Below are 17,535 nucleotides of genomic sequence, written 5' to 3'. Positions count from 1 at the left end.
AACAGAAACCTCAAAGCTCATCTACAGCCAAACCACACTGGCTACGCCCAATCTCATCTGATCTTGGAAGCTAAGCAGTGTTGGTCCTGGTTAGTACTTGGATGGGAGACCACCTGGAAATACAAACTGCTGTAGGTATTTTTATACTGCCAACACCGTTCTGTTGATGCATTCCATTTTCAAACTTTTTCATTTATGTACCAGTAGATAGAAGTAGAATAGTTTTAACAGAAACCACAAAGCTCATCTACAGCCACACCACACTGGATACGCCCAATCTCATCTGATTTTGGTAGCTAAGCAGTGTTGGTCCTGGTTAGTACTTGGATGGGAGACTATCTTGAAATACAAGGTGCTGTAGGCATTTTTTAACTGCCAACACCGTTCTGTTGATGCATTCCATTTTCAAACTTATTCATTTATGTACCAGTAGTTAGAAGTAGAAAAGTTCTAACAGAAACCAAAAAGTTCATCTACAGCCACACCACACTGGTTACGCCCAATCCCATCTGATCTTGGAAGCTAAGCAGTGTTGGGTCTGGTTAGTACCTGGTTGGGAGACCACCTCAGAATACAAGGTGCTGTAGGTATTATTATACTGCCAACACCATTCTGTTGATGCATTCCATTTTCAAACTTATTCATTTATGTACCAGTAGTTAGAAGTAGAAAACTTCTAACAGAAACCACAATGCTCATCTACAGCCACACCACACTGGTTACACCCAATCTCATCTGATCTTGGAAGCAAAGCAGTATTGGGCCTGGTTAGTACTTGGATGGTAGACCACCTGAGAATACAAGGTGCTGTAGGTATTTTTATACTGCCAACACCGTTCTGTTGATGAATTGCATTTTCAAACTTATTCTTTTATACCAGTAGTTAGAAGTAGAAAAGCTCTAACAGAACCACATAGCTCATCGACAGCCGTACCACACTGGATACACCCAATCTCATCTGATCTTGGAAACTAAGCAGTATTGGACCTGTTTAGTGCTTGGATGGGATACCACCTGGGAATAAAAGGTGGTGTAGGTATTTTTATAATAACAGCACGGTTCTGTTGATGCAATCCATTTTCAAACATATTCATTTATGTACCAGTAGTTAGAAGTAGAAAAGTTCTAACAGAAACCACAAAGCTCATCTATAGCCACACCACACTGGTTGACCCTAATCTCATCTGATCTTGAAAGCTAAGCAGTGTTGGGCCTGGTTAGTACTTGGATGTGAGACCACCTGGAAATACAAGGTGCTGTAGGTATTAATATACTGCCAACACCGTTCTGTTGATGCATTCCATTTTCAAACTTATTCATTTATGTACCAGTAGTTAGAAGTAGAAAAGTTCTAACAAAAACCACAAAACTCATCTACAGCCACACCACACTGGATACGCCCAATCTCATCTGATCTTGGTAGCTAAGCAGTATTGGTCCTGTTTAGTACTTGGATGGGAGACCACATGGAAATACAAGGTGCTGTAGGTATTTTTATACTGCCAACACCGTTCTGTTGATGCATTCCATTTTCAAACTTATTCATTTATGTACCAGTAGTTAGAAGTAGAAAAGTTCTAACAGAAACCATAATGCTCATCTACAGCCACACCACACTGGATACGCCCAATCTCATCTGATCTTGGAAGCTAAGCAGTATTAGGGCCTGGTTAGTACTTGGATGGGAGACCACCTCAGAATGCAAGGTGCTGCAGGTATTTTTATACTGCCAACACCATTCTGTTGATGCATTCCATTTTCAAACTTATTAATTTATGTACCAGTAGTTAGAAGTAGAAAAGTTTTAACAGAAACCACAAAACTCATCTACAGCCACAACACACTGGATAAGCCCAATCTCATCTGATCTTGGAAGCTAAACAGTATTAGGGCTTGGTTAGTACTTGTATGGGAGACCACCTCAGAATACAAGGAGCTGTAGGTATTTTTATACTGCTAACACCGTTCTGTTGATGCATTCCATTTTCAATCTTATTCAATTATGTACCAGTAGTTAGAAGTAGAAAAGCTCTAATAGAAACAACAAGGCTCATCTACAGCCACACCACACTGGATACGCCCAATCTCATCTGATCTTGGAAGCGAATCAGTATTGGGCCTGGTTAGTACTTGGATGGGAGACCACCTGTGAATGCAAGGCACTGTAGGTATTTTTATACTGCCAACACAGTTCTGTTGATGCATTCCATTTTCAATCTTATTCATTTATGTACCAGTAGTTAGAAGTAGAAAAGCTCTAATAGAAACAACAAGGCTCATCTACAGCCGCACCACACTGGATACACCCAATCTCATCTGATCTTGGAAGCTAAGCAGTATTGGGCATGGTTAGTACTTGGATGGGAGACCACCTGGAAATACAAAGTGCTGTAGGTATTTTTATACTGCCAACACCGTTCTGTTGATGCATTCCATTTTCAAACTTATTCATTTATGTACCAGTAGTTAGAAGTAGAAAAGTTCTAACAGAAACCGAAAAACTCATCTACAGTCACACGACACTTGTTGCGCCCAATCTCATCTGATCTTGGAAGCTAAGCAGTGTTGGGTCTGGCTAGTACTTGGATGGGAGACCACCTCAGAATGCAAGGTGTTGTATGTATTATTATACTGCCAACACCGTTCTGTTGATGCATTCCATTTTCAAACTTATTCATTTATGTACCAGTAGTTAGAAGTAGAAAAGTTCTAACAGAAACCACAATGCTCATCTACAGCCGCACCACACTGGATACACCCAATCTCATCTGATCTTGGAAACTAAGCAGTATTGGACCTGGTTAGTGCTTGGATGGGATACCACCAGGGAATAAAAGGTGGTGTAGGTATTTTTATACTGACTGCACGGTTCTGTTGATGCAATCCATTTTCAAACATATTCATTTATGTACCAGTAGTTAGAAGTAGAAAAGTTCTAACAGAAACCACAACGCTCATCTACAGCCACTCCACACTGGTTACCACTATTCTCATCTGATCTTGGAAGCTAAGCAGAGTTGGGCCTGGATAGTACTTGGATGGGAGATCACCTGGAAATACAAGGTGCTGTAGGTATTTTTATACTGCAAACACCGTTCTGTTGATGCATTCCATTTTCAAACTTATTTATTTATGTTCCAGTAGTTAGAAGTAGAAAAGTTCTAAAATAAACCACAAAGCTCATCTACAGCCACACCACACTGGTTACGCCCAATCTCATCTGATCTTGGAAGCAAAGCAGTATTGGGCCTGGTTAGTACTTGGATGGTAGACCACCTGGGAATACAAGGTGCTGTAGGTAACTGCCATCACCGTTCTGTTGATGAATTACATTTTCAAACTTATTCTTTTATACCAGTAGTTAGAAGTAGAAAAGCTCTAACAGAACCACATAGCTCATCTACAGCCATACCACACTGGATACACCCAATCTCATCTGATCTTGGAAACTCAGCAGTATTGCACCTGGGTAGTGCTTGGATGGGATACCACCTGGGAATAAAAGGTGGTGTAGGTATTTTTATACTGACAGCACGGTTCTGTTGATGCAATCCATTTTCAAACATATTCATTTATGTACCAGTAGTTAGAAGTAGACAAGTTCTAACAGAAACCACAGCGCTCATCTACAGCCACACCACACTGGTTACCCATAATCTCATCTGATCTTGGAAGCTAAGCAGTGTTGGGCCTGGTTAGTACTTGGATGGGAGACCACCTGGAAATACAAGCTGCTGTGAGGTATTTTTATACTGCCAACACCGTTCTGTTGATGCATTCCATTTTCACACTTATTCATTTATGTACCAGTAGTTAGAAGTAGAAAAGTTCTAACAGAAACCATAAAGCTCATCTACAGCCACACCACACTGGATGCGCCCAATCTCATCTGATTTTGGAAGCTAAGCAGTGTTGGTTCTGGTTAGTACTTGGATGGGAGACCACCTGGAAATACAAGCTGCAGTAGGTATTTTTATACTGCCAACACCGTTCTGTTGATGTATTCCATTTTCAAACTTATTCATTTATGTACCAGTAGTTAGAAGTAGAAAAGTTCTAACAGAAACCACAAAGCTCATCAACAGCCACACCACACTGGATGCGCCCAATCACATCTGATTATGGTAGCTAAGCAGTGTTGGTCCTGGTTAGTACTTGGATGGGAGACCGCCTTGAAATACAAGGTGCTGTAGGCATTTTTATACTGCCAACACCGTTCTGTTGATGCATTCCATTTTCAAACTTATTCATTTATGTAGCAGTAGTTAGAAGTAGAAAAGTTCTAAAATAAACAACAAAGCTCATCTACAGCCACACCACACTGGTTACGCCCAATCTCATCTGATCTTGGAAGCTAAGCAGTGTTGGGTCTGGTTAGTACTTGGATGGGAGACCACCTGTGAATGCTAGGCGCTGTAGGTATTTTTATACTGCCAACACCGTTCTGTTGATGAATTACATTATCAAACTTATTCTTTTATACCAGTAGTTAGAAGTAGAAAAGCTCTAACAGAACCACATAGCTCATCTACAGACGTACCACACTGGATACATCCAATCTCATCTGATCTTGGAAAATAAGCAGTATTGGACCTGATTAGTGCTTGGATGGGATACCACCTGGGAATAAAAGGTGGTGTAGGTATTTTTATACTGACAGCACGGTTCTGTTGATGCAATCCATTTTCAAACATATTCATTTATGTACCAGTAGTTAGAAGTAGAAAAGTTCTAACAGGAACCACAAAGCTCATCTACAGCCACACCACACTGGTTACCCCTAATCTCTTCTGTTCTTGGAAGCTAAGCAGTGTTGGGCCTGGTTAGTACTTGGATGGGAGACCACCTGGAAATACAAGGTGCTGTAGGTATTTTTATACTGCCAACACCGTTCTGTTGATGCATTCCATTTTCACACTTATTCATTTATGTACCAGTAGTTAGAAGTAGAAAAGTTATAGCAGAAACCTCAAAGCTCATCTACAGCCAAACCACACTGGCTACGCCCAATCTCATCTGATCTTGGAAGCTAAGCAGTGTTGGTCCTGGTTAGTACTTGGATGGGAGACCACCTGGAAATACAAGCTGCTGTAGGTATTTTTATACTGCCAACACCGTTCTGTTGATGCATTCCATTTTCAAACTTATTTATTTATGTACCAGTAGATAGAAGTAGAATAGTTTTAACAGAAACCACAAAGCTCATCTACAGCCACACCACACTGGATACGCCCAATCTCATCTGATTTTGGTAGCTAAGCAGTGTTGGTCCTGGTTAGTACTTGGATGGGAGACTATCTTGAAATACAAGGTGCTGTAGGCATTTTTTAACTGCCAACACCGTTCTGTTGATGCATTCCATTTTCAAACTTATTCATTTATGTACCAGTAGTTAGAAGTAGAAAAGTTCTAACAGAAACCAAAAAGTTCATCTACAGCCACACCACACTGGTTACGCCCAATCCCATCTGATCTTGGAAGCTAAGCAGTGTTGGGTCTGGTTAGTACCTGGTTGGGAGACCACCTCAGAATACAAGGTGCTGTAGGTATTATTATACTGCCAACACCGTTCTGTTGATGCATTCCATTTTCAAACTTATTCATTTATGTACCAGTAGTTAGAAGTAGAAAACTTCTAACAGAAACCACAATGCTCATCTACAGCCACACCACACTGGTTACACCCAATCTCATCTGATCTTGGAAGCAAAGCAGTATTGGGCCTGGTTAGTACTTGGATGGTAGACCACCTGAGAATACAAGGTGCTGTAGGTATTTTTATACTGCCAACACCGTTCTGTTGATGAATTGCATTTTCAAACTTATTCTTTTATACCAGTAGTTAGAAGTAGAAAAGCTCTAACAGAACCACATAGCTCATCGACAGCCGTACCACACTGGATACACCCAATCTCATCTGATCTTGGAAACTAAGCAGTATTGGACCTGTTTAGTGCTTGGATGGGATACCACCTGGGAATAAAAGGTGGTGTAGGTATTTTTATAATAACAGCACGGTTCTGTTGATGCAATCCATTTTCAAACATATTCATTTATGTACCAGTAGTTAGAAGTAGAAAAGTTCTAACAGAAACCACAAAGCTCATCTATAGCCACACCACACTGGTTGACCCTAATCTCATCTGATCTTGAAAGCTAAGCAGTGTTGGGCCTGGTTAGTACTTGGATGTGAGACCACCTGGAAATACAAGGTGCTGTAGGTATTAATATACTGCCAACACCGTTCTGTTGATGCATTCCATTTTCAAACTTATTCATTTATGTACCAGTAGTTAGAAGTAGAAAAGTTCTAACAAAAACCACAAAACTCATCTACAGCCACACCACACTGGATACGCCCAATCTCATCTGATCTTCGTAGCTAAGCAGTATTGGTCCTGTTTAGTACTTGGATGGGAGACCACATGGAAATACAAGGTGCTGTAGGTATTTTTATACTGCCAACACCGTTCTGTTGATGCATTCCATTTTCAAACTTATTCATTTATGTACCAGTAGTTAGAAGTAGAAAAGTTCTAACAGAAACCATAATGCTCATCTACAGCCACACCACACTGGATACGCCCAATCTCATCTGATCTTGGAAGCTAAGCAGTATTAGGGCCTGGTTAGTACTTGTATGGGAGACCACCTCAGAATACAAGGAGCTGTAGGTATTTTTATACTGCTAACACCGTTCTGTTGATGCATTCCATTTTCAATCTTATTCATTTATGTACCAGTAGTTAGAAGTAGAAAAGCTCTAATAGAAACAACAAGGCTCATCTACAGCCACACCACACTGGATACGCCCAATCTCATCTGATCTTGGAAGCGAATCAGTATTGGGCCTGGTTAGTACTTGGATGGGAGACCACCTGTGAATGCAAGGCACTGTAGGTATTTTTATACTGCCAACACAGTTCTGTTGATGCATTCCATTTTCAATCTTATTCATTTATGTACCAGTAGTTAGAAGTAGAAAAGCTCTAATAGAAACAACAAGGCTCATCTACAGCCACACCACACTGGATACGCCCAATCTCATCTGATCTTGGAAGCGAATCAGTATTGGGCCTGGTTAGTACTTGGATGGGAGACCACCTGTGAATGCAAGGCACTGTAGGTATTTTTATACTGCCAACACAGTTCTGTTGATGCATTCCATTTTCAATCTTATTCATTTATGTACCAGTAGTTAGAAGTAGAAAAGCTCTAATAGAAACAACAAGGCTCATCTACAGCCGCACCACACTGGATACACCCAATCTCATCTGATCTTGGAAGCTAAGCAGTATTGGGCATGGTTAGTACTTGGATGGGAGACCACCTGGAAATACAAAGTGCTGTAGGTATTTTTATACTGCCAACACCGTTCTGTTGATGCATTCCATTTTCAAACTTATTCATTTATGTACCAGTAGTTAGAAGTAGAAAAGTTCTAACAGAAACCGAAAAACTCATCTACAGTCACACGACACTTGTTGCGCCCAATCTCATCTGATCTTGGAAGCTAAGCAGTGTTGGGTCTGGCTAGTACTTGGATGGGAGACCACCTCAGAAAGCAAGGTGCTGTATGTATTATTATACTGCCAACACCGTTCTGTTGATGCATTCCATTTTCAAACTTATTCATTTATGTACCAGTAGTTAGAAGTAGAAAAGTTCTAACAGAAACCACAATGCTCATCTACAGCCACACCACACTGGATACACCCAATCTCATCTGATCTTGGAAACTAAGCAGTATTGGACCTGGTTAGTGCTTGGATGGGAGACCACCTGGGAATAAAATGTGCTGTAGGTATTTTTATACTGACAGCACGGTTCTGTTGATGCAATCCATTTTCAAACATATTAATTTATGTACCAGTAGTTAGAAGTAGAAAAGTTCTAACAGAAACCACAAAGCTCATCTATAGCCACACCACACCGGATACCCCTAGTCTCATCAGATCTTGGAAGCTAAGCAGTGTTGGGCCTGGTTAGTACTTGGATGGGAGACCACCTGGAAATACAAGGTGCTGTAGGTATTTTTATACTGCCAACACAGTTCTGTTAATGCATTCCATTTTCAAACTTATTCATTTATGTACCAGTAGTTAGAAGTAGAAAAGTTCTAACAAAAACCACAAAACTCATATACAGCCACACCACACTGGTTATGCCCAATCTCATCTGATCTTGGAAGCTAAGCAGTGTTAGATCTGGAAAGAACTTGGATGGGAGACCACCTGTGAATGCAAGGCACTGTAGGTATTTTTATACTGCCAACACAGTTCTGTTGATGCATTCCATTTTCAAACTTATTCATTTATGTACCAGTAGTTAGAAGTAGAAAAGTTCTAAAATAAACCACAAAGCTCATCTACAGCCACACCACACTGGTTACGCCCAATCGCATCTGATCTTGGAATCAGAGCAGTATTGGGCCTGTTTAGTACTTGGATGGTAGACCACCTGGGAATACAAGGTGCTGTAGGTATTTTTATACTGCCAACACCGTTCTGTTAATGAATTACATTTTCAAACTTATTCTTTTATACCAGTAGTTAGAAGTAGAAAAGCTCTAACAGAACCACATAGCTCATCTACAGCCGTACCACACTGGATACATCCAATCTCATCTGATCTTGGAAACTAAGCAGTATTGGACCTGGTTAGTGCTTGGATGGGATACCACCTGGGAATAAAAGGTGGTGTAGGTATTTTTATACTGCCAACACCGTTCTGTTGTTGCATTCCATTTTCACACTTATTCATTTATGTACCAGTAGTTAGAAGTAGAAAAGCTCTAACAGAAACCACATAGCTCATCTATAGCCGCACCACACTGGATACACCCAATCTCATCTGATCTTGGAAGATAAGCAGTATTGGACCTGGTTAGTGCTTGGATGGGAGACCACCTGGAAATAAAAGGTGCTGTAGGTATTTTTATACTGACAGCACGGTTCTGTTGATGCAATCCATTTTCAAACATATTTATTTATGTACCAGTAGTTAGAAGTAGAAAAGTTCTAACAGAAACTACAAAGCTCATCAACAGCTGCACCACACTGGATACCACTAGTCTCATCCGATCTTGGAAGCTAAGCAGTGTTGGTCCTGGTTAGTACTTTGATGGGAGACCACCTGGAAATACATGGTGCAGTAGGTATTATTATACTGCCAAAATTGTTCTGTTGATGCATTCCATTTTCAAACGTATTCATTTATGTACCAGTAGTTAGAAGTAGAAAAGTTCTAACAAAAACAACAAAGCTCGTCTACTGCCACACCACACTGGTTACGCCCAATCTCATCTGATTTTGGAAGCTAAGCAGTGTTGGGTCTGGTTAGCACTTGGATGGGAAACCACCTGGGAATGCAAGGTGCTGTATGTATTTTTATACTGCCAACACCGTTCTGTTGATGCATTCCATTTTCAAACGTATTCATTTATGTACCAGTAGTTAGAAGTAGAAAAGTTCTAACAGAAACCACAAAACTCATCTACAGCCACACCACACTGGATACGCCTAAACTCATCCAATCTTGGAAGCTAAGCAGTGTTGGGTCTAGTTAGTTCTTGGATGGGAGACCACCTGGTAATACAAGGTGCTGTAGTTATTTTTATACTGCCAACACCGTTCTGTTGATGCATTCCATTTTCAAACTTATTCATTTATGTACCAGTAGTTAGAAGTAGAAAAGTTCTAAAATAAACCACAAAGCTCATCTACAGCCACACCACACTGGTTACGCCCAATCTCATCTGATCTTGGAAACTAAGCAGTGTTGGGTCTGGTTAGTACTTGGATGGGAGACCACCTGTGAATGCAAGCCTCTGTAGTTATTTTTATACTGCCAACACAGTTCTGTTGATGCATTCCATTTTCAAACTTATTTATTTATGTACCAGTAGTTAGAAGTAGAAAAGTTCTAAAATAAACCACAAAGCTCATCTACAGCCACACCACACTGGTTACGCCCAATCTCATCTGATCTTGGAAGCAAAGCAGTATTGGGCCTGGTTAGTACTTCGATGGTAGACCACCTGGGAATACAAGGTGGTGTAGGTATTTTTATACTGCCAACACCGTTCTGTTGTTGCATTCCATTTTCACACTTATTCATTTATGTACCAGTAGTTAGAAGTAGAAAAGTTCTAAAATAAACCACAAAGCTCATCTACAGTCACACCACACTGGTTACGCCCAATCTCATCTGATCTTTGAAGCAAAGCAGTATTGTGCCTGGTTAGTACTTGGATGGGAGACCACCTGGGAATACAAGGTGCCGTAGGTATTTTTATACTGCCAACACCGTTCTGTTGATGAATTACATTTTCAAACTTATTCTTTTATACCAGTAGTTAGAAGTAGAAAAGCTCTAACAGAACCACATAGCTCATCTACAGCCGTACCACACTGGATACACCCAATCTCATCTGATCTTGGAAACTAAGCAGTATTGGACCTGGTTAGTGCTTGGATGGGATACCACCTGGGAATAAAAGGTGGTGTAGGTATTTTTATACTGACAGCACGGTTCTGTTGATGCAATCCATTTTCAAACATTAATTTATGTACCAGTAGTTAGAAGTAGAAAAGTTCTAACAGAAACCACGACGCTCATCTACAGCCACACCACACTGGTTACCCCTAATCTCATCTGATCTTGGAAGCTAAGCAGTGTTGGGCCTGGTTAGTACTTGGATGGGAGACCACCTGGAAATACAAGGTACTGTATTTATTTTTATACTGCAAACACCGTTCTGTTGATGTATTCCATTTTCAAACTTATTCATTTATGTACCAGTAGTTAGAAGTAGAAAAGTTCTAACAGAAACCACAAAGCTCATCAACAGCCACACCACACTGGTTACGCCCAATCCCATCTGATCTTAGAAGCTAAGCAGTGTTGTGTCTGGTTAGTACTTGGTTGGGAGACCACCTCAGAATACAAGGTGCTGTAGGTATTATTATACTGCCAACACCGTTCTGTTGATGCATTCCATTTTCAAACTTATTCATTTATGTAGCAGTAGTTAGAAGTAGAAAAGTTCTAACAGAAACCACAATGCTCACATACAGCCACACCACGCTGGATACGCCTAATCTCATCTGATCTTGGAAGCTAAGCAGTGTTGGGCATGGTTAGTCCTTGAATGGGAGACCACCTGGTAATACAAGGTGATGTAGTTATTTTTATACTGCCAACACCGTTCTGTTGATGCATTCCATTTTCAAACTTATTCATTTATGTACCAGTAGTTAGAAGTAGAAAAGTTCTAAAATAAACCACAAAGCTCATCTACAGCCACACCACACTGGTTACGCCCAGTCTCATCTGATCTTGGAAGCTAAGCAGTGTTGGGTCTGGTTAGTACTTGGATGGGAGACCACCTGTGAATGCAAGGCACTGTAGGTATTTTTATACTGCCAACACCATTCTGTTGATGAATTACATTTTCAAACTTATTCTTTTATACCAGTAGTTAGAAGTAGAAAAGCTCTAACAGAACCACATAGCTCATCTACAGACGTACCACACTGGATATATCCAATCTCATCTGATCTTGGAAAATAAGCAGTATTGGACCTGATTAGTGCTTGGATGGGATACCACCTGGGAATAATAGGTGGTGTAGGTATTCTTATACTGACAGCACGGTTCTGTTGATGCAATCCATTTTCAAACTTATTCTTTTATACCAGTAGTTAGAAGTAGAAAAGCTCTAACAGAACCACATAGCTCATCTACAGCCGTACCACACTGGATACACCCAATCTCATCTGATCTTGGAAACTAAGCAGTATTGGACCTGGTTAGTGCTTGGATGGGACACCACCTGGGAATACAAGGTGCTGTAGGTATTTTTATACTGCCAACACCGTTCTGTTGATGAATTACATTTTCAAACTTATTCTTTTATACCAGTAGTTAGAAGTAGAAAAGCTCTAACAGAACCACATAGCTCATCTACAGCCGTACCACACTGGATACACCCAATCTCATCTTATCTTGGAAGCTAAGCAGTGTTGGTCCTGTTTAGTACTTGGATGGGAGACCACCTGGGAATACCAGGTGCTGTAGGTATTTTTATACTGCCAATACCGTTCTGTTGATGTATTCCATTTTCAAACTTATTCATTTATGTACCAGTAGTTAGAAGTAGAAAAGCTCTAGCAGAAGCCATTAAGTTCATCTACAGCCACACCATACTGGATACGCCCAATCTCATCTGATCTTGGACGCTAAGCAGTGTTGGGCCTGGTTAGTACTTGGATGGAAGACCACCTGGGAATACAAGGTGCTGTAGGTATTTTTATACTGCCAACACCATTCTGTTGATGAATTACATTTTCAAACTTATTCATTTATACCAGTAGTTAGAAGTAGAAAAGCTCTAACAGAAACCACATAGCTCATCTACAGCCGCACCACACTGGATACGCCCAATCTCATCTGATCTTGAAAGCTAAGCAGTATTGGACCTGGTTAGTGCTTGGATGGGAAACCACCTAGGAATAAAAGGTGCTGTAGGTATTTTTATACTGCCAGCACCGTTCTGTTGATGCAATCCATTTTCAAACATATTCATTTATGTACCAGTAGTTAGTAGTAGAAAAGTTCTAACAGAAACCACAAAGCTCGTTTACAGCCACACCACACTGGATACGCCTAATCTCATCCGATCTTGGAAGCTAAGCAGTGATGGATCTGGTTAGTACTTGGATGGGAGACCACCTGGAAATACAAGGTGTTGTAGGTATTTTTATACTGCCAACACCGTTCTGTTGATGCATTCCATTTTCAAACTTATTCATTTATGTACCAGTGGTTAGAAGTAGAAAAGCTCTAACAGAAACCACATAGCTCATCTACAGCCACACCACACTGGATACGCCCAATATCATCCGATCCTGGAAGCTAAGCAGTGTTGGGCCTGGTTAGTACTTGGATGGGAGACCACCTGGGAATACAAGGTGCTGTAGGTATTTTTATACTGCCAACACCGTTCTGTTGATGCATTCCATATTCAAACTTATTCATTTATGTACCAGTAGTAAGAAGTACAAAAGCTATAACAGAAACCACAATGTATTCTACAGCCACACCACACTGGATACACCCAATCTCAATTGATCTTGGAAAGTAAGCAGTGTTGATCCTGGTTAGGATTTGGATGGGAGACCACCTGGGAATACAAGGTGCTGCTGGTATTTTTATACTGCAAACACCGTTCTGTTGATGCATTCCATTTTCAAAATTATTCATTTATGTACCAGTAGTTAGAAGTATAAAAGCTCTAATAGAAACCACAAAGCTCATCTACAGCTACACCACACTGGATACGCCTAATCTCATCTGATCTTGGAAGTTAAGCAGTGTTGGGCCTGGTTAGTACTTGGATGGGAAACCACCTGGGAATACAAGGTGTTCTAGGTATTTTAATACTGACAACACCGTTCTGTTGATGCATTCCATTTTCAAACAAATTAACTTACGTACCAGTAGTTAGAAGTAGAAAAACTCTAACAGAAACCACAAAGCTCATCTACAGCCACACCACACTGGATACGCCCAATCTCATCTGATCTTGAAAGCTAAGCAGTGTTGGGCCTGGTTAGTACTTGGATGAAAGACCACGTGGGAATACAAGGTGCTGTAGGTATTTTTATACTGCCAACACCGTTCTGTTGATGCATTGCATTTTCAAACTTTTTCATTTATGTACATGTAGTTAGAAGTAGAAAAGCTCTAACAGAAACCACAAAGCTCGACTACAGCAACACCACACTGGATACGCCCAATCTCATCTGGTCTTGGAAGCTAAGCAGTGTTGGGGTTTGTTAGTACTTGGATGGGAGACCACCTGGGAATACAAGGTACTGTAGGTATTTTATACTGCCAACAACGTTCTGTTGATGCATTCCATTTTCAAACTTATTCATTTATGTACCAGGGCTTAGAAGTAGAAAAGCTCTAACAGAAACCACAAAGCTCATCTACAGCCACACCACACTGGATATGCCCAATCTCATCTGATCTTGGAAGCTAAGCAGAGTTGGACCTGGTTAGTACTTGGATGGGAGACCACCTGGGAATACAAGGTGCTGTCAATATTTTTATACTGCCAACAACGTTCTGTTGATGCATTCCATTTTCAAACTTATTCATTTATGTACCAGTAGTTAGAAGTAAAAGAGATTTAACAGAAACCACAAAGCTCATCTACAGACACACCACACTGGATACGCCCAATCTGATCTGATCTTGGAAACTAAGCAGTGTTGGGCCTGGTTAGTACTTGGATGGTAGACCACCTGGGAATACAAGGTGCTGTCGATATTTTTATACTGCCAACAACGTTCTGTTGATGCATTCCATTTTCAAACTTATTCATTTATGTACCAGGGCTTAGTAGTAGAAAAGTTCTAACAGAAACCACAAAGCTCCTCTACAGCCACACCACACTGGATATGCCCAATCTCATCTGATCTTGGAAGCTAAGCAGAGTTGGACCTGGTTAGTACTTGGATGGGAGACCACCTGGGAATACAAGGTGCTGTAGGTATTTTATACTGCCAACAACGTTCTGTTGATGCATTCCATTTTCAAACTTATTCATTTATGTACCAGGGCTTAGAAGTAGAAAAGCTCTAACAGAAACCACAAAGCTCATCTACAGCCACACCACACTGGATATGCACAATCTCATCTGATCTTGGAAACAAAGCAGTGTTGGGCCTGGTTAGTATTTGGATGGGAGACCACCTGGGAATACAAGGTGCAGTCGGTATTTTTATACTGCCAACACCGTTCTGTTGATGAATTACATTTTCAAACTTATTCATTTATACCAGTAGTTAGAAGTAGAAAAGCTCTAACAGAAACAACAAAGCTCATCTACAGCCACACCACACTTGATACGCCCAATCTCATCTGGTCTTGGCAGCTAAGCAGTGTTCGGCGTGGTTAGTACTTGAATGGGAGAACACCTGGGAATATAACGTGCAGTAGTTATTTTTATACTGCCAACACCGTTCTGTTGATGCATTCCATTTTCAAACTTATTCATTTATGTACCAGTAGTTAGAAGTAGAAAAGCTCTAACAGAAACCCCAAAGCCCATCTACAGTCGCACGACACTGGATACGCCCAATCTCATCTGATCTTGGAAGCTAAGCAGTGTTGGGCCTGAATAGTACTTGGATGGGAAACCACCTGGGAATACAAGGTGCTGTAGGTATTTTTATACGGACACATTCTGTTGATGCATTCCATTTTCAAACGTATTCATTAATGTACCAGTAGTTAGAAGTAGAAAAGTTCTAACAGAAACCACAATTCTCATCTACAGCCACACCGCACTGTATTTGCCCAATCTCATCTGATCTTGGAAGGTAAGCAGAGTTGGACCTGGTTAGTACTTGGATGGGATACCACCTGGGAATACAAGGTGCTGTAGGTATTTTTATACTGCCAACAACGTTCTGTTGATGCATTCCATTTTCAAACTTATTCATTTATGTACCAGTAGTTAGTAGAAAAGCTCTAACAGAAACCACAAAGCTCATCTACAGCCACACAACACTGGATACACCTAATCTTATCTGATCTTGGAAGTTAAGCAGTGTTGGTCATGGTAAGTCCTTGAATGGGAGACCACTTGGGAATACAAGTTGCTGTAGGTATTTTTATACTGCCAACAACGTTCTGTTGATGCATTCCATTTTCAAACTTATTCATTTATGTACCAGGGCTTAGAAGTAGAAAAGCTCTAACAGAAACCACAAAGCTCATCTACAGCCACACCACACTGGATATGCCCAATCTCATCTAATCTTGGAAGCAAAGCAGTGTTGGGCCTGGTTAGTACTTGGATGGGAGATCACCTAGGAATACAAGGTGCTGTAGGTATTTTTATACTGCTAACACCGTTCTGTTGATGCATTCCATTTTCAAACTTATTCATTTATGTACCAGTAGTTAGAAGTAGAAAAGCTCTAACAGAAACCACAAAGCTCATCTTCAGCCACAACACACTGGATACGCCCAATCTCATCCGATCTTGGAAGCTAAGCAGTGTAGGGCCTGGTTAGTACTTAGATGAGAGACCACCTGGGATTACAAGGTGCTGTAGGTATTTTTATACTGCCAACACCGTTCTGTTGATGCATTCCATTTTTAAACTTATTAATTTATGTACCAGTAGTTAGAAGTAAAAAAGATTTAACAGAAACCACAAAGCTCATCTACAGACACACCACACTGGATACGCACAATCTGATCTGATCTTGGAAACTAAGCAGCGTTGGACCTGGTTAGTACTTGGATGGTAGACCACCTGGGAGGTAGACCACCTGGGAATACAAGGTGCTGTAGATATTTTTATACTGCCATCAACGTTCTGTTGATGCATTCCATTTTAAAACGTATTCATTTATGTACCAGTAGTTAGAAGTAGAAAAGCTCCAACAGAAACCACAAAGCTCATCTACAGCCACACCACACTGGGTATGCCCAACCTCATCTTATCTTGGAAGTTAAGCACTGTCGGGCCTGGTTAGTTCTTTGATGCGAGACCACCTGGGAATACAAGGTGCTGTATGTATTTTTATACTTCCAACACCGTTCTGTTGATGCATTACATTTTCAAAAATATTCATTTATGTACCAGTAGTTAGAAGTAGAAAAGCTCTAATAGAAACCACAAAGCTCATCTACAGCCACATCACACTGGATACGGCCAATCTCATCTGATCTTGGAAGCTAAACAGTGTTGTGCCTGGTTAGTACTTTGATGAGAGACAACCTGGGATTACAAGGTGCTGTAGAGATTTTTATACTGCCAACACCATTCTGTTGATGCATTCCATTTTCAAACTTATTCATTTATGTACCAGTAGTTAGTAGAAAAGCTCTAACAGAAACCACAAAGATCATCTACAGCCACACCACACTGGATACACCTAATCTCATCTAATCTTGGAAGTTAAGCAGTGTTGGTCATGATAAGTACTTGAATGGGAGACCACCTGGGAATACAAGTTGCTGTAGGTGTTTTTATACTGCCAACAACGTTCTGTTGATGCATTCCATTTTCAAACTTATTCATTTATGTACCAGGGCTTAGAAGTAGAAAAGCTCTAACAGAAACCACAAAGCTCATCTACAGCCACACCACACTGGATATGCCCAATCTCATCTGATCTTGGAAGCAAAGCAGTGTTGGGCCTGGTTAGTACTTGGATGGGAGATCACCTAGGAATACAAGGTGCTGTAGGTATTTTTATACTGCCAACACCGTTCTGTTGATGCATTCCATTTTCAAACTTATTCATTTATGTACCAGTAGTTAGAAGTAGAAAAGCTCTAACAGAAACCACAAAGCTCATCTACAGCCACAACACACTGGATACGCCCAATCTCATCCGATCTTGGAAGCTAAGCAGTGTAGGGCCTGGTTAGTACTTAGATGAGAGACCACCTGGGATTATAAGGTGCTGTAGGTATTTTTATACTGCCAACCCCGTTCTGTTG

At 40.7% G+C, this 17,535-nt stretch overlaps 1 non-coding gene and 71 pseudogenes across 1 annotated transcript; all 72 read left to right on the top strand.

The window, feature by feature from the left end:
- Window positions 1-19: 19 nt before the first annotated feature.
- LOC134895657 (5S ribosomal RNA) lies at window positions 20-138 on the top strand (annotated as a pseudogene).
- A 107-nt stretch (window positions 139-245) lies between these two features.
- LOC134896879 (5S ribosomal RNA) lies at window positions 246-364 on the top strand (annotated as a pseudogene).
- Window positions 365-471: 107 nt separating this feature from the next.
- On the top strand, window positions 472-590 carry LOC134891326 (5S ribosomal RNA; annotated as a pseudogene).
- Window positions 591-697: 107 nt separating this feature from the next.
- LOC134889760 (5S ribosomal RNA) lies at window positions 698-816 on the top strand (annotated as a pseudogene).
- Window positions 817-920: 104 nt separating this feature from the next.
- LOC134897458 (5S ribosomal RNA) lies at window positions 921-1,039 on the top strand (annotated as a pseudogene).
- A 107-nt stretch (window positions 1,040-1,146) lies between these two features.
- Window positions 1,147-1,265, top strand: LOC134897011 (5S ribosomal RNA; annotated as a pseudogene).
- Window positions 1,266-1,372: 107 nt separating this feature from the next.
- On the top strand, window positions 1,373-1,491 carry LOC134893616 (5S ribosomal RNA; annotated as a pseudogene).
- A 107-nt stretch (window positions 1,492-1,598) lies between these two features.
- Window positions 1,599-1,718, top strand: LOC134895872 (5S ribosomal RNA; annotated as a pseudogene).
- Window positions 1,719-1,825: 107 nt separating this feature from the next.
- On the top strand, window positions 1,826-1,945 carry LOC134898497 (5S ribosomal RNA; annotated as a pseudogene).
- Window positions 1,946-2,052: 107 nt separating this feature from the next.
- LOC134895413 (5S ribosomal RNA) lies at window positions 2,053-2,171 on the top strand (annotated as a pseudogene).
- Window positions 2,172-2,278: 107 nt separating this feature from the next.
- LOC134893277 (5S ribosomal RNA) lies at window positions 2,279-2,397 on the top strand (annotated as a pseudogene).
- A 107-nt stretch (window positions 2,398-2,504) lies between these two features.
- Window positions 2,505-2,623, top strand: LOC134897221 (5S ribosomal RNA; annotated as a pseudogene).
- Window positions 2,624-2,730: 107 nt separating this feature from the next.
- LOC134898204 (5S ribosomal RNA) lies at window positions 2,731-2,849 on the top strand (annotated as a pseudogene).
- A 107-nt stretch (window positions 2,850-2,956) lies between these two features.
- Window positions 2,957-3,075, top strand: LOC134897953 (5S ribosomal RNA; annotated as a pseudogene).
- A 107-nt stretch (window positions 3,076-3,182) lies between these two features.
- LOC134890738 (5S ribosomal RNA) lies at window positions 3,183-3,301 on the top strand (annotated as a pseudogene).
- Window positions 3,302-3,624: 323 nt separating this feature from the next.
- LOC134897776 (5S ribosomal RNA) lies at window positions 3,625-3,743 on the top strand (annotated as a pseudogene).
- Window positions 3,744-3,851: 108 nt separating this feature from the next.
- LOC134896132 (5S ribosomal RNA) lies at window positions 3,852-3,970 on the top strand (annotated as a pseudogene).
- A 107-nt stretch (window positions 3,971-4,077) lies between these two features.
- LOC134897981 (5S ribosomal RNA) lies at window positions 4,078-4,196 on the top strand (annotated as a pseudogene).
- A 107-nt stretch (window positions 4,197-4,303) lies between these two features.
- LOC134886986 (5S ribosomal RNA) lies at window positions 4,304-4,422 on the top strand (annotated as a pseudogene).
- A 330-nt stretch (window positions 4,423-4,752) lies between these two features.
- On the top strand, window positions 4,753-4,871 carry LOC134894340 (5S ribosomal RNA; annotated as a pseudogene).
- A 107-nt stretch (window positions 4,872-4,978) lies between these two features.
- On the top strand, window positions 4,979-5,097 carry LOC134893212 (5S ribosomal RNA; annotated as a pseudogene).
- Window positions 5,098-5,204: 107 nt separating this feature from the next.
- LOC134896877 (5S ribosomal RNA) lies at window positions 5,205-5,323 on the top strand (annotated as a pseudogene).
- Window positions 5,324-5,430: 107 nt separating this feature from the next.
- LOC134891327 (5S ribosomal RNA) lies at window positions 5,431-5,549 on the top strand (annotated as a pseudogene).
- A 107-nt stretch (window positions 5,550-5,656) lies between these two features.
- On the top strand, window positions 5,657-5,775 carry LOC134889761 (5S ribosomal RNA; annotated as a pseudogene).
- A 104-nt stretch (window positions 5,776-5,879) lies between these two features.
- LOC134897457 (5S ribosomal RNA) lies at window positions 5,880-5,998 on the top strand (annotated as a pseudogene).
- A 107-nt stretch (window positions 5,999-6,105) lies between these two features.
- On the top strand, window positions 6,106-6,224 carry LOC134897010 (5S ribosomal RNA; annotated as a pseudogene).
- Window positions 6,225-6,331: 107 nt separating this feature from the next.
- On the top strand, window positions 6,332-6,450 carry LOC134896025 (5S ribosomal RNA; annotated as a pseudogene).
- A 107-nt stretch (window positions 6,451-6,557) lies between these two features.
- LOC134895922 (5S ribosomal RNA) lies at window positions 6,558-6,677 on the top strand (annotated as a pseudogene).
- Window positions 6,678-6,784: 107 nt separating this feature from the next.
- LOC134895410 (5S ribosomal RNA) lies at window positions 6,785-6,903 on the top strand (annotated as a pseudogene).
- Window positions 6,904-7,010: 107 nt separating this feature from the next.
- LOC134895412 (5S ribosomal RNA) lies at window positions 7,011-7,129 on the top strand (annotated as a pseudogene).
- Window positions 7,130-7,236: 107 nt separating this feature from the next.
- Window positions 7,237-7,355, top strand: LOC134893278 (5S ribosomal RNA; annotated as a pseudogene).
- A 107-nt stretch (window positions 7,356-7,462) lies between these two features.
- Window positions 7,463-7,581, top strand: LOC134896622 (5S ribosomal RNA; annotated as a pseudogene).
- A 107-nt stretch (window positions 7,582-7,688) lies between these two features.
- On the top strand, window positions 7,689-7,807 carry LOC134896447 (5S ribosomal RNA; annotated as a pseudogene).
- Window positions 7,808-7,914: 107 nt separating this feature from the next.
- On the top strand, window positions 7,915-8,033 carry LOC134894046 (5S ribosomal RNA; annotated as a pseudogene).
- Window positions 8,034-8,366: 333 nt separating this feature from the next.
- On the top strand, window positions 8,367-8,485 carry LOC134897210 (5S ribosomal RNA; annotated as a pseudogene).
- A 104-nt stretch (window positions 8,486-8,589) lies between these two features.
- Window positions 8,590-8,708, top strand: LOC134897979 (5S ribosomal RNA; annotated as a pseudogene).
- Window positions 8,709-8,815: 107 nt separating this feature from the next.
- LOC134896470 (5S ribosomal RNA) lies at window positions 8,816-8,934 on the top strand (annotated as a pseudogene).
- Window positions 8,935-9,041: 107 nt separating this feature from the next.
- LOC134898361 (5S ribosomal RNA) lies at window positions 9,042-9,160 on the top strand (annotated as a pseudogene).
- Window positions 9,161-9,267: 107 nt separating this feature from the next.
- Window positions 9,268-9,386, top strand: LOC134897606 (5S ribosomal RNA; annotated as a pseudogene).
- A 107-nt stretch (window positions 9,387-9,493) lies between these two features.
- Window positions 9,494-9,612, top strand: LOC134897339 (5S ribosomal RNA; annotated as a pseudogene).
- A 107-nt stretch (window positions 9,613-9,719) lies between these two features.
- Window positions 9,720-9,838, top strand: LOC134896817 (5S ribosomal RNA; annotated as a pseudogene).
- A 107-nt stretch (window positions 9,839-9,945) lies between these two features.
- Window positions 9,946-10,064, top strand: LOC134894978 (5S ribosomal RNA; annotated as a pseudogene).
- A 107-nt stretch (window positions 10,065-10,171) lies between these two features.
- Window positions 10,172-10,290, top strand: LOC134896895 (5S ribosomal RNA; annotated as a pseudogene).
- A 104-nt stretch (window positions 10,291-10,394) lies between these two features.
- On the top strand, window positions 10,395-10,513 carry LOC134897255 (5S ribosomal RNA; annotated as a pseudogene).
- Window positions 10,514-10,618: 105 nt separating this feature from the next.
- Window positions 10,619-10,737, top strand: LOC134894444 (5S ribosomal RNA; annotated as a pseudogene).
- A 107-nt stretch (window positions 10,738-10,844) lies between these two features.
- LOC134896372 (5S ribosomal RNA) lies at window positions 10,845-10,963 on the top strand (annotated as a pseudogene).
- A 107-nt stretch (window positions 10,964-11,070) lies between these two features.
- LOC134898247 (5S ribosomal RNA) lies at window positions 11,071-11,189 on the top strand (annotated as a pseudogene).
- Window positions 11,190-11,296: 107 nt separating this feature from the next.
- On the top strand, window positions 11,297-11,415 carry LOC134894535 (5S ribosomal RNA; annotated as a pseudogene).
- Window positions 11,416-11,519: 104 nt separating this feature from the next.
- LOC134897912 (5S ribosomal RNA) lies at window positions 11,520-11,638 on the top strand (annotated as a pseudogene).
- A 104-nt stretch (window positions 11,639-11,742) lies between these two features.
- LOC134894831 (5S ribosomal RNA) lies at window positions 11,743-11,861 on the top strand (annotated as a pseudogene).
- Window positions 11,862-11,965: 104 nt separating this feature from the next.
- On the top strand, window positions 11,966-12,084 carry LOC135071028 (5S ribosomal RNA). The gene has a single exon (XR_010257171.1). It is a non-coding gene; the product is annotated as a 5S ribosomal RNA (ribosomal RNA).
- Window positions 12,085-12,191: 107 nt separating this feature from the next.
- Window positions 12,192-12,310, top strand: LOC134887184 (5S ribosomal RNA; annotated as a pseudogene).
- Window positions 12,311-12,415: 105 nt separating this feature from the next.
- On the top strand, window positions 12,416-12,534 carry LOC134897312 (5S ribosomal RNA; annotated as a pseudogene).
- Window positions 12,535-12,641: 107 nt separating this feature from the next.
- LOC134895531 (5S ribosomal RNA) lies at window positions 12,642-12,760 on the top strand (annotated as a pseudogene).
- A 107-nt stretch (window positions 12,761-12,867) lies between these two features.
- On the top strand, window positions 12,868-12,986 carry LOC134890665 (5S ribosomal RNA; annotated as a pseudogene).
- A 332-nt stretch (window positions 12,987-13,318) lies between these two features.
- On the top strand, window positions 13,319-13,437 carry LOC134892679 (5S ribosomal RNA; annotated as a pseudogene).
- A 107-nt stretch (window positions 13,438-13,544) lies between these two features.
- On the top strand, window positions 13,545-13,663 carry LOC134891655 (5S ribosomal RNA; annotated as a pseudogene).
- Window positions 13,664-13,770: 107 nt separating this feature from the next.
- Window positions 13,771-13,889, top strand: LOC134894817 (5S ribosomal RNA; annotated as a pseudogene).
- A 106-nt stretch (window positions 13,890-13,995) lies between these two features.
- LOC134892672 (5S ribosomal RNA) lies at window positions 13,996-14,114 on the top strand (annotated as a pseudogene).
- Window positions 14,115-14,221: 107 nt separating this feature from the next.
- LOC134895725 (5S ribosomal RNA) lies at window positions 14,222-14,340 on the top strand (annotated as a pseudogene).
- A 107-nt stretch (window positions 14,341-14,447) lies between these two features.
- LOC134890410 (5S ribosomal RNA) lies at window positions 14,448-14,566 on the top strand (annotated as a pseudogene).
- Window positions 14,567-14,672: 106 nt separating this feature from the next.
- LOC134895825 (5S ribosomal RNA) lies at window positions 14,673-14,791 on the top strand (annotated as a pseudogene).
- Window positions 14,792-14,896: 105 nt separating this feature from the next.
- On the top strand, window positions 14,897-15,015 carry LOC134898074 (5S ribosomal RNA; annotated as a pseudogene).
- Window positions 15,016-15,122: 107 nt separating this feature from the next.
- Window positions 15,123-15,241, top strand: LOC134892086 (5S ribosomal RNA; annotated as a pseudogene).
- A 103-nt stretch (window positions 15,242-15,344) lies between these two features.
- Window positions 15,345-15,463, top strand: LOC134890991 (5S ribosomal RNA; annotated as a pseudogene).
- Window positions 15,464-15,567: 104 nt separating this feature from the next.
- On the top strand, window positions 15,568-15,686 carry LOC134897162 (5S ribosomal RNA; annotated as a pseudogene).
- Window positions 15,687-15,793: 107 nt separating this feature from the next.
- On the top strand, window positions 15,794-15,912 carry LOC134894108 (5S ribosomal RNA; annotated as a pseudogene).
- A 107-nt stretch (window positions 15,913-16,019) lies between these two features.
- LOC134896049 (5S ribosomal RNA) lies at window positions 16,020-16,138 on the top strand (annotated as a pseudogene).
- A 575-nt stretch (window positions 16,139-16,713) lies between these two features.
- LOC134898415 (5S ribosomal RNA) lies at window positions 16,714-16,832 on the top strand (annotated as a pseudogene).
- A 104-nt stretch (window positions 16,833-16,936) lies between these two features.
- On the top strand, window positions 16,937-17,055 carry LOC134894347 (5S ribosomal RNA; annotated as a pseudogene).
- Window positions 17,056-17,162: 107 nt separating this feature from the next.
- LOC134889883 (5S ribosomal RNA) lies at window positions 17,163-17,281 on the top strand (annotated as a pseudogene).
- Window positions 17,282-17,388: 107 nt separating this feature from the next.
- On the top strand, window positions 17,389-17,507 carry LOC134895597 (5S ribosomal RNA; annotated as a pseudogene).
- The last annotated feature ends 28 nt before the right edge of the window (window positions 17,508-17,535 follow it).

Source organism: Pseudophryne corroboree, chromosome 3 (genome assembly GCF_028390025.1).
Source record: "Pseudophryne corroboree isolate aPseCor3 chromosome 3, aPseCor3.hap2, whole genome shotgun sequence".
Taxonomy (NCBI): Eukaryota; Metazoa; Chordata; class Amphibia; order Anura; family Myobatrachidae; genus Pseudophryne; species Pseudophryne corroboree.
The sequence above is the reverse complement of the archived record's forward strand: the minus strand, read 5'-3'. Positions and strand labels throughout refer to the sequence as shown.